This window comes from Durio zibethinus, chromosome 17, assembly GCF_047325235.1.
Source record: "Durio zibethinus cultivar Kanyao isolate XHJ-2024 chromosome 17, ASM4732523v1, whole genome shotgun sequence".
Taxonomy (NCBI): Eukaryota; Viridiplantae; Streptophyta; class Magnoliopsida; order Malvales; family Malvaceae; genus Durio; species Durio zibethinus.
Genome location: NC_143178.1, coordinates 14,939,356 through 14,953,578, shown reverse-complemented (window position 1 = coordinate 14,953,578; position 14,223 = coordinate 14,939,356). Strand labels below are relative to the sequence as shown.

The window sequence follows — 14,223 nt, the reverse complement described above, 5'->3', positions numbered from 1 at the left end:
GAAATAAATAATTATTTAAATAATCATAACTATTTGAAATCACTCGGTAAATAGATTTATTTTTTAAATATTTTACTTATTAATTTTTGAAATTTTAATAAATTATTATTATTTTATTCCAAATAAACTTTTATGAATAGAAACAATTGGTTTATGACAAAATAAAAGGTCATAATGATTTAAAATAGATAATTGTTCAAATAGTCATAACTATTTGAACTTGTTTGGTAAACAGATTCATTTTTTAAATCTCTTACTCATTAGTTTTTGGAATAATAATAAGTTATATTATTTTATTTCGAATAAGCCCATATGAGTTGAAACAATTGTTTTATGGTGAAACAAAAGGTCGTAACGATTTGAAATAGATATAAGTTCAAATACTTATTAATATTTGAACTTGTTCTATAAACATATTTATTGTTTAAATCTTTTAGTTATTAATTGTCGAAATATTAATAAATTAATATTATTTTAATCTGAATAAGCTAATATGAACAAGAATAATTGTTTTATAACAAAACAGAAGCTCATAACAATTTGAAATAAAAAATTCTTTAAATAGTCATAACTATTTAAAATTATTCAGTAATCAGATTTGAAATAAGCTTATATGAATAGAAAAAATTATTTTATAATAATACAAAAGGTGAAATAGATAATTGTTCAAATAGCCATAATTATTTGAACTTGTTCGGTAAACAAATTCATTTTTTAAATCTCTCACTTATTAATTTTTGAAATATTAATAAATTAGAATTATGTTATTCTGAATAAGCTTGTATGAACAAAAACAGTTGTTTTGTGACAAAACAAAAGGTCATAACAATTTGAAATAGATTATTATTCAAATAGTCATAATTGTTTGCACTAGTCAAGCCAACATATACATTTTCTAAATACATTATTATTAATTTTTAGAATATTAATAAATTAGCATTAGCATTACTTTATTCCAAATAAGATTATATGAACAGAAATAATTGTTTTATGATAAAACAAATGGTCATAATGATTTGAAATAAATAATTGGTCAAATAGTTATAACTAATTGAACTGGTTTAGTAAATAGATTTATTTTTCAAATCTCTTATGTATTAATTTTTGAAATATTAATAAATTAATATTTTTTTATTCCAAACAAACTTATATGAACAAAAACATTTGTTTTATGACAAAACAAAAGGTAATAACAATTTGAAATAGATAATTATTCAAATAATTATAATTATTTGAAATAGTTTTGCAAACAGAATTGTTATGACTTTTTGTTTTGTAATAAAACAATTATTTCTGTTCATACAAGCTTATTCGATTAAAATAATATTAATTTATTAATATTTCAACAATTAATAAGTGAAAGATTTAAAAAATAAATATGTTTACCAAACTAGTTCAAATAGTCAAAATTATTTGAATAATTATCTATTCCAAATAATTATGACTTTTTGTTTTGTAATAAAATAATTGTTTCAGTTAATATAAGCTTATTTGAAATAAAACAACTCTATTTTATTAATATACCAAAAATTAATGAGTAAGACAATTAATAAAAGAATCTGTTTATTAAGCAAGTTGAAATAGTTATGACCATCTAAATAATTATCTATTTCAAAACATTATGACCATTTGTTTTGTCATAAAATAATTAGTTCTATTCATACAAGCTTTTTTGAATAAAATAATATAAATTTATTAAAATTTCAAAAATTAATAAGTAAAAATTTAAAAAATAAATATGATTTTTGAATACGTTCACATAGTTATAACAATTTGTTTTATCATAAACCAATTGTTTATGTTCGTACAAGCTTATTCGAAATAAAATAATACTAATTTATTAATATTTCTAAAATTAATAAGTAAAAGATTTAAATCATAAATATGTTCACTGAGCAAGTTCAAATAGTTATTACTATTTGAACAATTATATATTTCAAATCTTTATGATTTTTTGTTTTGTCATAAAACAATTATTTCTATTCACACAAGTTTATTTGGAATAAAATAATACTAATTTATTATTATTCTAAAAATTACTAAGTTAGAGATTTAAAAAATAAATATGTTTACTGAACAAGTTTAAATAGTCATGTCCATTTGAACTGTTATCTATTTCAAATCGTTATGATATTTTGTTTTGTCATAAAATAATTGTTTCTATTCATACAAATTTATTCAAAATAAAACAATACCAATTTATTACAATTTCAAAAATTAATAAGAATTTAAAAATAAATGTGTTTTTCGAAGCAGTTTAAATAGTTAAGACTATTAGAACAATAATCTATTCCAAATCATTCAGATCTTTTGTTCAGTCAAAAAATAATTGTTTTAGTTCATACATGCTTATTCGAAATATAATAATACTAATTTATCAAAATTCAAAAAATTAATATGAAATGTTAAAAAAAATCTATTTACCGAATAAGTTCAAATAGTTATGACTATTTGAACAATTATTTATTTAAAATTGTTATAGCCTTTTTATTTTATCATAAAACAAATGTTTTGTACATAAAGATTATCCAAAATAAAATAATATTCCTTTATTAATATTTCAAAAATTAAGAAGATGGAGTTTAAAAAATAAATCAATTTATCAAATTAGTTCAAATAATTATGGTCATTTGAACAATTATCTATTTCAAATCATTATGAACTTTTTTTTTGTCATAAGACAATTGTTTTTCATCATACACACCTATTTGGAATAAAAATAATACTAATTTACTAATGTCATAACATATAGATCTGAAAATCTATAGCTAGATTTAACAAATGAATGAAGTCACCACCAATCTTTTGTACTAGGTGTGATTGGTCACCTAAGGAATCTATCCTTTTAAAGAAATTTTAAACTTGACTAAAGGTCCCTAAAATAATAGGTTTAGGTCTACTAACCAAAATAGGGTTCGAGAGTTCGGTTACATGTGGGGACGTTCATAGCACCCCTACATGCCCATCCAAAGGATGGTACCATATTATTTCAAATTTATCCTAAAGTTTAGAGTCTAATGGTTTCAAATTTTATGTTAAATATTAGAAACAATTTTTAAAATTCTCTATCAATCTGGTAGAACTCTTTAAAAAATACTTCCTCACTTCAAGAGTATTCAAGAATCCCATTTGATTTCTTAAAGAGGCTCCATCGTTGAAAAAAGATTTATTTATCATTTTTATTATTATCATTTTTATTTGTTGAAAATGAATCTAATTATTCCACCGTTTGGGCCAAATTAGAAATATTTTCTCTTTTGAATTTCTAAAATTTTCACCATTTGGGCCTATTTAAAAATTCTTTTAATTTTTCTTTGAATGAATATCTGCTGTCGTAAGGAATCCCCCGAAAAGAATGCTACTTTTGCAACTCCTTTCACAATCTGGCAAAGCACCATGGCAAAATTCTTGAATACGGCCTCACTAAACCACACATAAATACCCACTACTTTGATTCCACCTACCATCATTCTTGGCACTTGGCGAGCACGTTCAGTTATCCCAATGACCAAAGAAGAGGAAAAATCGGATGTTTGAGATTTGGGTTTCGAACCTTTTTTCTTATTGTCTTTAGCTGGCTCTAAAATCAAACAAGCTGGTTGGCCAGTATCGTTTGAGGAGTGAGTACTAAATCAAACATGAAGCCTCGGTCAAGAGTCAAGCTGAGTTTTCCCATCACCAGACCAACCTGGGTGAGAATTAAAGATTAGGCGAGATGATCTTTGGCTAGTTGGAGTTGTGTTTCCTTTCCAACCACAACTTTCACCATGATTTTGAGTAAACAATAGATCAAACTATTTCAGATTCAAGTGCTCCTTCAGAACGTTCATTTGCTAAAAGGTCACTAGCAAAGCCATGATTATTGATTTGCCTATTTCCAGCAGAAACTACAGAACTGTAATGCATAGCCTTAGTTAAGGATATGCTAGGCAATGACTGACCCGAGTGAGATCTCTTCTATTTTTTACGGGATGCTAAAATAGTTGGACTAGACAAAAGACCATGAACAAGACGAGATGCAGTAAGTCTTGAAGACTGGTTGCCACTAGCTTGCCTCCCATCGCTTATCCTTCTGATAATATCATCAACATTAACCTTGCTCAAAAGCTTTCTATGCTCATCGTCTGACACTCTCAGTTCTTTCCTAAGTTTTGTTATCAATCCTTCATTTTCCCAAGTAATGGCATTAGATTGAGCTTTAAAAGCACGCAGGATAGAACAGTAAGCTTCTTGCTCAAGTAGATGTATTTGGGCCTCCATGTTAGAATGCATCCTACAATACAAGTCAGAACTTACAATAGATCTTCCATATCTAGCAATATTACACCCTCTGGAAACTTTAGTTAGATGTGATGGAGGTATATCATCATTAATACCAAGAAAATAGAAAACAAAATGGGAAAAGATCTTTTCTTCATTGAAGAAAAACACCACCAATGAACCCTAACGGGAAATTACCCTGAGGAAGAGAAATCCAAGATTGAAGCTGCTTAGGATGTCCTCCAATGCAACGTAAAACCAACCTATAGTAGAGAGATTTAAAGAGAAAGTAGGAAACCTCTATTTTCCTCTTTGATTCCTATGTGTTCTTAAGCTTAGCTAGGGTTTATATTTATAGGACTAGATCAAAAAAGTTTCTGATCAGTTTTGAATCCTCCTTTGATTGGGTTCCCACATTATCAAAAAACCTAGGATCCTAGAGAAATTGAAACCAATTGCAATTCTACCAGTGCCTATGCATGACAGAATTTGCAGTTTTTTTCCTTTTTTTTGAATATTATCTCCTAAAAATAAAATAAATAAATGAAAAATAGAATTCAGAATAATAAACCAATAAAAAAAATAAAGAAACTAGGCTAGTCTGATCCCTTTAGACCAGATCTAAGCTAAGCCTAATGGGCCTAGGTCCAAACAAATTAAGGTGTCTACAGCTATCCCTCTTTGCATATTTTTTGTGAAACAGAATTGTACAAAGACGTAGACACCCTGCTCATGATCATCCCAACAAATTCATGCCCATTTTTTTTTTGAAAAGAAAGTAAGCTAAGCTCCTCTAAATAGAGGCAATAAACTTTGAGAAATAAATGACTCCTCTAAATAGAGGCAATGAACTTTGAGAAAATAAATAGCTCATAACTTTTGAGAAAATAAATGGCTCCTCTGAATAGAGGCAACAAACTTTTAAGAAAATAAATGGCTCCTCTAAATAGAGGCAACGAACTTTGAGAAAATAAACAGCTCCTCTAAATAGAGGCAACAAACTTTTGAGAAAATAAATGGCTCTTCTAAATAGAGGCAATGAACTTTGAGAAAATAAATAAATGGCTCCTCTAAATAAAGGCAACAAACTTTGAGAAAATAAATGGCTCCTCTGAAGAGAGGCAACGAACTTCTATAAAATAAATGGCTCCTCTAAATAGAGGCGATGAACTTTTGAGAAAATAAATGGCTCCTCTGAATAGAGGCAACGAACTTCTAGAAAATAAATGGCTCATTGACAATCATGTCCAATAGAGTTGTAGCTTAAATTTGATAAAATTTGTAATGGGAACTCAAAGATTCGTAATTTGAGTTCGAAAATCAAAGGCTCAGATTCATAAGAACCTTTCAACTTCGTAAAAATTCATTGAAATTTAATTCTCAAAATTTCAGCTTTATAAGAATTCAAATTTGCAAGATCTTAAGATTTGCATTCGTAAATTATAAGACTCACATCCACATTTTAAAGATTCTTATTTGAATTTTGGAGATTTACATCCAAAAATTCAAAGCTTCTCATTTAGGCTAAAAAGTTCTTATTCAATAAATCTCAAAGTTTCATATCTCAAAGATTCTCATTTGAAACTTAAAACTCCAAGATTTTTCTTTGAAACTCAAAGATTGTTAATTGAAATTTAGAGATTTTCATTAAAAGGTTCACAATTTCCTTTCAGGTGACCCAAATTTTTGCATGAATGAATGTCATGATCAAAGATGCAAATGCCTTCTTAATGATGCAAATGCAACAATCAAATTATGTGCATGTGTTATTCAAACAACAATGCTTACGTGATGCATATAATGCAGATGTCAATAGTGTCATGAAATTCTAAATAATTATGGTAATATGGCATCAAGACTCCGTCATCTCATGTTTTCTCTTTGTTTAGCTTTTCAACACTTTGGAACAAGTTTCATCAACCGATCATCATTGTTTCCATTACTTGATCACCATCCATAGGCTTCTCAGCACTAATAATTCTATCAATTGATCCATATTTTATTCATCACTCATTTACAGGCTTCTCAACACTAGCCATTCAAGAATGAATTTCATCCACTAATCCTCATTATTTAATCACTTGATCACCATTAAAAAACTATGTCGACCAATTCATCCCATATTTATCATTTAGTCACGCTATATGCCTTCTCAAATCATCTCTTTTTAGGTTTCTACCACCTTTTCCTTTTTTTTTCTTATCATCTTGGATTTCTCTTCGAAGAAATGCAAGACTCTTTTATGCACATTATCATTCATTCATCATCATTTGAAATCATGACAAATATAATGCTCTCATATATTTTCTCGATTTATTTTGGGGATGCAATAATAAGGGAACACGGGGTAATTTGAAAGAAAGGTATTTAATGAAGGACGAGTTTGGTGTAAAACAAATAGGGAAAGAAACAAATTGGATGAATGGTATATCCAAACAATGAATATCCGAACAATTCTAAACATTAATCTAGGATTCTTTTCAAAAACTCATTCCATTGACTATCGAAATCATTTTGAGCTCATCAAACTTTGCCTCAATTTCGAGAGGTTTTCAGATACCTTATCCTCTATCAAACTTTTAGCTCAGATATTTTTTCTACCCAAATTGCCTTTTTAAGTTTTCAATTTGAGTCTTCCTTTTTCTCTCATTTTCATCTTTTTTATTTTATTCATTTTTTTATTATTTTTTATTATTTTTTTATTTTATTATTTTATTATTTTTTTCAATTTTTTTCAATTTTTCATTCTTTTTTTTATTTTTTCTTCTTCTTTTTTTCCATCCATTATTGATATCTTTTTCACATCAATCTCTAACACACAAAGCAATTCGATTCCCTATCATAAGCATACCTCAGTTCAACATATGATCATTCAATTTGAGCATTCACACTTGATCCAAATAAACTTTTAAAGGTTGTAATGTAGGCCACGGTGAGGGGTCATGAAAGAAATGGATAAAATAGGCTCAAAGCATGTGTTTAAAGGGTTCAAAACCAAAGGATCATTTGATGCAACTTGGCATTTTACCCCCACATCATTTCATTACTTTTTCTTTTTCCATCTCATTCCTTACATAAAGGATTATCATTACTTTGCCCTAATTTGCTTGTGGCAGTTTCCTTTTCTCTCTTTTTTTCATTTTGCTTTGCTTTCTTTCTTTGAGACCTTTTATGATCTTTTGTCTCTTTTTTTTTTCAAAAATGCCTCCAATGTGGAGGATGATCCTTGGTCAGGGTTCTTTTAAAAATAATAATAATAATAATAGGCTCAAAGGGGTAGTAATGACTGGTTTTTCAAATGGTAAAAGAAATACGGTCATTTTTCATCTCAATAGTGAATACTTTCTTCGAACATCATCTATTGAATAAAAATAAGCTCATGGATCTGTATAAAAGACTGCACATCTTCAAGACATAACTATTTCACCTTTAGCAATAGCTTACCTTTTTTTTTTGGCTCAAACCATCTCTTCATATTAATGTGAATGAGTTCTCAAAATTAAATCCCAGAATTATTGTTATCATTTTCTAAATATTCATCATCTGAAGTTTGAGAACGGGAATGAAAAGTTATGAAATGTGACAAAGCATGGAACAATGATTGAATGAAAGAGAAAATGTAATGAAATGCATATACTTGCCTTTTATTAAAATGATAACAAATGAAATCCTACTTCCTAAAAGAAATCCTAACATTACTCTAAAAGAAATCCTAAAATGACAAAAAAAATTCCAACCAGCCTTATCTTTATTCTCCAAAATTGTACCCTTGTGCAATCAGGATCTTTATTGATATCTTACCCCCTGATTCACTGTAACTCTCTAGGCCTTTTTTAATCCATGTGTTCTTGATTCTCACTCAGAGCACTGACATTGTGATTGGGCAATGGATTGCCACTAATATTAGGTGTTGTTGCTCTTTCTTGATTAAAACTTACCATCCTATCTTTGATTAACCGTTGCACCTTATGTTTCAAAACAATGCAATTTTTAGTGGATGGCCAGTAATTCCATAGTGGTAGTCACAGTAAGCTGTATGATCATATCACTTAGGATAGGGTGGCTTAAGTGGCTCTATACGACTGGGGGTAATCAAGTGGTTGTTATAGAGCTCTTGATATAACTCCGTATAAGTCATGGGGATTAGATCAAATATGGGTTTTTCTCAAGTAATCCGTTGCTCTCATAAACCACTTGTTGGGTTAGCAAGATGAACCTGGGGTCTTATGGAAGGTTGAATATTAAGGCTATATATAGGAGTTTAAGGGTTGAAAATAGAGTGGCATGTCAATGGGTAAGATGGTTGTGGAGCTGGCTGGTATGGGTATGATAAGATATTGGTCACAGCAGGATAGTATGGGGAATAACCCTGTGGATATGGGTGGTATCCGTTAAACTGTCTATTAAAGCCTACAGCTTGAGCTTCAGTCTCTTCATTCTCAGTTGCCTTTTTGGTTTCTCCTCCTTTCAACTTATTATTTTTAATGACATTCTCAATGATTTCGCTTGAGATTACCATGTCAACAAAATTTTTTATGGCATTCCCTATCATCTTTTCATAATAAGGAGATTTCAAAGTGCTGACAAATAATACAATGGTCTCTTTTTTAGTTAAAAAAAGTTGTACCTGAGTAGCCATGTCCCTCCACTTCTAGACGTATTATTTGAATGATTCAGTCGCCTTTTTTTCCATATTTTGCAAGGAAAGACGATCAGAAGCTAAGTCTATAATGTGTCGGTATTGACTGATGAAGTCATGGGCCATATCACTCTAAGAATGAATATAATTCCTGTCCAGCTGGACATACCACCTAGCAACAGAGCCAGTGAGGTTATCTTGAAATACGTGTATCAAGAGCTTTTCATTATTGGCATGGGCAGTCATTTTTTGATAGTACATAGTAATATAAGTCTTCGGACACTCTGTATCATCGTACTTCTTAAACTCTGACACCTTGAACTTTGATGGGATAACCACATCTAAACTAAGCAAAATCCAGTAGCATCTACAAAACCATAAAACTTAATTTCTTCTATAGCCCATAGCCTTTGTTCAAGCATACTAATCTTTGAATCTTATTGAGATTCCACCACCTTTGCCATTTCTTTTTCTTTCCCATTCAAGTTATCTAGATCAAGAACTTGGATAAGTTTTACTATCTTTTTAGTAAATACAAGATTCACATAGCTATGGTAATGGCCTAGGTTCGAAGCTGATGGCATTCCAAGGTATATAGGATATGTGAATTGTTGTGGTGGTATATCTTTTATGGACTGGGCTTATTGTGGACCAAAACCTAGAGGATATAGAGGGTTAACCACTTCTTGTGATGGAGGGCCTTGTTGGCTTGTGTTTTTTTCTACCCATTTCCCCTTATTTAACTTTTTTAGAGCATCTAGAATCTTACTTAACTCATTTTCAAGCTTTTTCTGGGCCTTCTCCCATTTTTCAAATCGATGAGAGTTTTTTTGCTCCATTTGTCTAGCTCTGGCTCTTGTGTTGTATCGATAAGTGAGGTTTTTGCTGAACAGAGTTATCCTTGAACCTTAAGTACCACAATTATATAATTATTAGAAACTATGTATTTTATATATGATATGCAAATGTATGCATGAAATATACTAATTTTGCCACATCCTCAATATTGATAAAAAAAATCTCCATTTGAAACTTTATTAAATAAAATTTCAAAATTACATCATAATAAAGTCAAAGCAATATTCTAAAGTCCTAAACATCATCCTTTATTTCTAATGCCTAATTACAAACATCCTAACTTGCTGGTAATGATTTTGTGCCTCATCTAGGAAATCAAGCAGTTGTTGTCCATGGACTCCCACTGGTTGCACCAAAGTCTTTAAATTTTTCATTTTTTCTTTCATTTTTGATGTTTTGTTTGCAGCAATGCATATCTGATCGAACAAATGCCTTAGATGCCTTTGTTTTTTTGTGCACATGTTTTTCCATAGCTCACTCTATTGAGCTTGTCTCCTACATTCATCAGACAAGGCTTCTACTTGTGCTGTGCGTCGATCCACTACTCTTGTAGCATCTGGTTATGTCTATGTGCTCTAGCAGTGGCCTTTTGTTTTTTCTCCATCTTTGCTTTTAGCAATTCATTTTCTTTTAAAAGTTGAGCAAGCTCGGGTATGACTGATAATGTGTCATATCTAGATCATTAAATAAGTCTCTCCACTGATCTTTTTGTTCTGTCAAGCTTTGGATTTTCAATTCTTGAAGTTGTAAACTTTCTTCTATTTCTAATTTCAATCACTTATTTTCTTGTTCCAACTCATCTTTCTCGGATTGGAGTTTTCTTTTAGTTGTTTCCATTTTAAGCAAAGGATCCTGAAGAATTGGTTTTGGAGAATGCCCTATTTATTCACTAGGAAGCATAATGTTCTTTCCCCTCCTTGCATGCCATACACTATATTCTGGGGTGACGTCATAAGTAAACCTCCCTTGGTTAACCCTGATAGTTTGCTTCCATGCCTTCTTGATCTTTTCAACCATTCCATATGCCCCTTTATCAGTGAATGCAAACTCTCACTAGTTAAGTCCATAAGTTTTCAGAATGAATTACTCACATCTGGATTGTCTTCTCACCAAAGTTGGGGCATAAGTAATAGCACCCCACAAGCCTAATAAGAACACTTATGGCTGATTTCCATAACTGTATAATATTATATCGTGACACATCCAAGGTGGTTTCCAAACTATCCTTGACTATCAAAGGCTCGAAAATATGAAACCCATTCTTTTTTTAATTTTGCTTGAGGCCATGTGCTGTAATAGAATTCCTTGATGGGGATGTTGGAACGAAGGTATGGTTTACGAAATTAACTTTCTTTACATTTCATGTGACTTTTGATCCATACATAAAGCAACTGTAAACATTCATTAAATCGACCTTTACCATTTTTGCAACAAAAATTTAGAGATCGAATGGTTTCTGCCAAAATGGTTGGTGTTGCATTGACCATATATGCTAACTGTCAACAAAATCCACCACTGCGACATCAATATATCCAATGACTTTCGAAAAGATCACCAATCCATATAAAACTATAGCCATAGCCACTAATCCCTAATCATCATCTATGTGCCCCTGGATGAAATCTTGTAGAAAACTCCATGGAATAACCTTACTTTCACCCTTTTATCTCAACACATGAATCGACTTGAGGCAAACTAAGTCCAAGCATTTGCATAGTTTTTTACGATAGCCCACCTTGTTGGACCAGTAAATCTTGTTTGGGTTTGCTAGATCGAAGTAAAGTAGGACTATATACTTTTTGATTATGGGCATCATGTCTGCTTCATTGAAGATGAAACATCTATAAGAAGGATCCCAAAATTAGATGATAGCCCTAATCAAATTATTGCCCACTTCTACTTGAAGTAGTGAAGCTATATCTTCATATGTGTTCTCAAATGCCTCTTACCTTATCCTACTCATGCATCCCCAAACACTACTTAAGTCAGCTAGATTATTTTGTTGTAGCTCGAGATGAACTTTTTGGGTAATGATGAAATAAAACCCTCAAGCAAGCAATTTTTTTATTTTCTTTAACCTTCCTCTAACTTGATTTTTAGTTGATGGGCAGACTCATGATGGACTGATGTAGACTTTGGTTGCATTTGACTTTTCATGGATGTAAATGGGAGATCTGATTTATCAATAACTGATATATGGCAAATATTTCCTATATGCGAATGATGGAGTTAGACATGATTATGAAAATGATGCATAAAATGATATGATATAATAATGCTTAAAATATGAGGATGGAAATGATGCATAGAATGATGTAACATGATAATGCTTAAAACATGAGGATACATGTTGTGATGCACAAAAATAAACAAAAATGATTAGATAACGAACTGTTCCTTCTTGTGTCCTAATTTTAGGTTATATATATTGATAGGTAGGAAGGGCTCTATCTTAAGGTTGGCGTTTTAGGGGTAAACTATATGTAGGGTTAAATGGTTTTAACCACTAAAGGTTCCCAAATTGTTCCTTACATCATTGTCCATCACAGACTAGTAAGGCAGTCCAATCCTCACCCATCACAGGCTACCAACGGAAAGGATTCAATTTGAGTGGGAGTATTTCGCTAGCCATTGCGAAGGTTATCATCTCACGAGAGCGTAGGTACTTTACTCCCTCTTAAGAGGAATAGAGCCCGGGTATAGAACTCATGTAACGCAAATGCATGTGATAGTGTGTGCGAAGGAACATATGGTTATCGTCCTCATAAATCAAACAAAAACAAGAGAAAAAATGTTAGTAAACAAATAACCTAAAACCATTAGTTCAAAGGATAAGATAAATTCAAAAACTATGGCTTGACTCTCCAGCAGTCCCTAGTGGAATTGCCAAACTGTCATAACATATGATCCAAAAATCTATAGCTAGATTTAACAAATGAATGGAGTCCCCACCAATCTTTTTTACTAGGTGTGATTGGTCACCTAAGGAATCTATCCTTTTAAAGAACCCTTAAGCTTGACTAAGGGTCCCTAAAAGAATAGGTTCAGGTCTACTAACTAAAACAGGGTTACCACTAGCTTGTCTCCTATCGCTTATCCTTCTGATAATATCATCAGCATTAACCTTGGTCAGAAACTTTCTATGCTCATCGTCTGACACTCTTAGTTCTTTCCTAAGTTCTGTTATCAATCCTTCTTTTTCCCAAGTAATGGCGTCAATTGAGCTTTAAAAGCATGCAGGATAGAACAGTAAGCTTCTTGCTCAAGTAGATGTATTTAGGCCTCCATGTTAGAATGCATCCTAGAATACAAGTCAGAACTTACAATAGATCTTCCATATCTAGCAATATTACACCCTTTGGAAACTTTAGTTAGATGTGATGGAGGTATATCATCATAAATACCAAGAAAATAGAAAACAAAATGGGAAAAGATCTTTTCTTCGTTGAAGAGAAACACCACCAATGAACCCTAACGGGAAATTACCCTGAGGAAGAGAAGTCCAAGATTGAAGCTGCTCAGGATGTCCTCCAATGCAACACAAAGCCAACCTAAAGTAGAGAGATTTAAAGAGAAAGTAGGAAACCTCTATTTTCCTCTCTGATTCCTATGTGTTCTCAAGCTTAGCTAGGTTCTATATTTATAGGACTAGATCAAAAGAGTTTCTGATCAGTTTCGATTTTTCCTTTAATTGGGTTCCCACATTATTAGAAAACCTAGGATCCTAGAGAAATTGAAACCAATTGCAATTCTACCAGTGTCTATGCACGACAGAATTTGCAATTTTTTTCCTTCTTTTTTTATAAATATTATCTCCTAAAAATAAAATAAATAAATGAAAAATAGAATTCAGAATAATAAACCAATAAAAAATAAAAATAAGGAAACTGGGCTAGTCTGACCCCTTCAAACCAGATCTAAGCTAAGCCTAATGGGCTTAGCCCAACCCCTATTGAACTAGGCCTAATGGGCCAAGGTCCGAACAAATTAGGGTGTCTACAACTAATATTTCAAAATTTAATAAGTAAGAGATTTAAAAAGTTAATTTGTTTACTGAACCAATTCAAATAGTTTTGACTATTTGAACAATTATATATTTCAAATTGTTATAACCTTTTGTTATCTCATAAAACAATTATTTCTATTCACACAAGTTTATTCAAAATAAAATAATAATAATATAATAATATTCTAAAAATTAATAACTAAGAGATTTAGAAAATAAATTTGTTTGCTAAACTAGATCAAATATTTAAGGCTATATGAACAATTCTTTATTTCAAATCGTTATGACCTTTTGTTTTGTCATAAAACAACTTATTCAGAATAAGGTAAAACAAAGCTATTAATATTTCAAAACTTAATAAGTAAGAGATTTAAAAAACAATTTTGTTTGCCTAACTGGTTCAAATAATTATGACTATTTGAACAATTATCTATTTCAAATCGTTATTACTTTTTGTTTT

General features: G+C 30.8%; 1 pseudogene; it reads right to left on the bottom strand.

Moving 5' to 3' along the window:
* Positions 1-3,586: 3,586 nt before the first annotated feature.
* LOC149514045 (protein EMSY-LIKE 1 pseudogene) lies at positions 3,587-4,260 on the bottom strand (annotated as a pseudogene).
* Between the last annotated feature and the right edge of the window lie 9,963 nt (positions 4,261-14,223).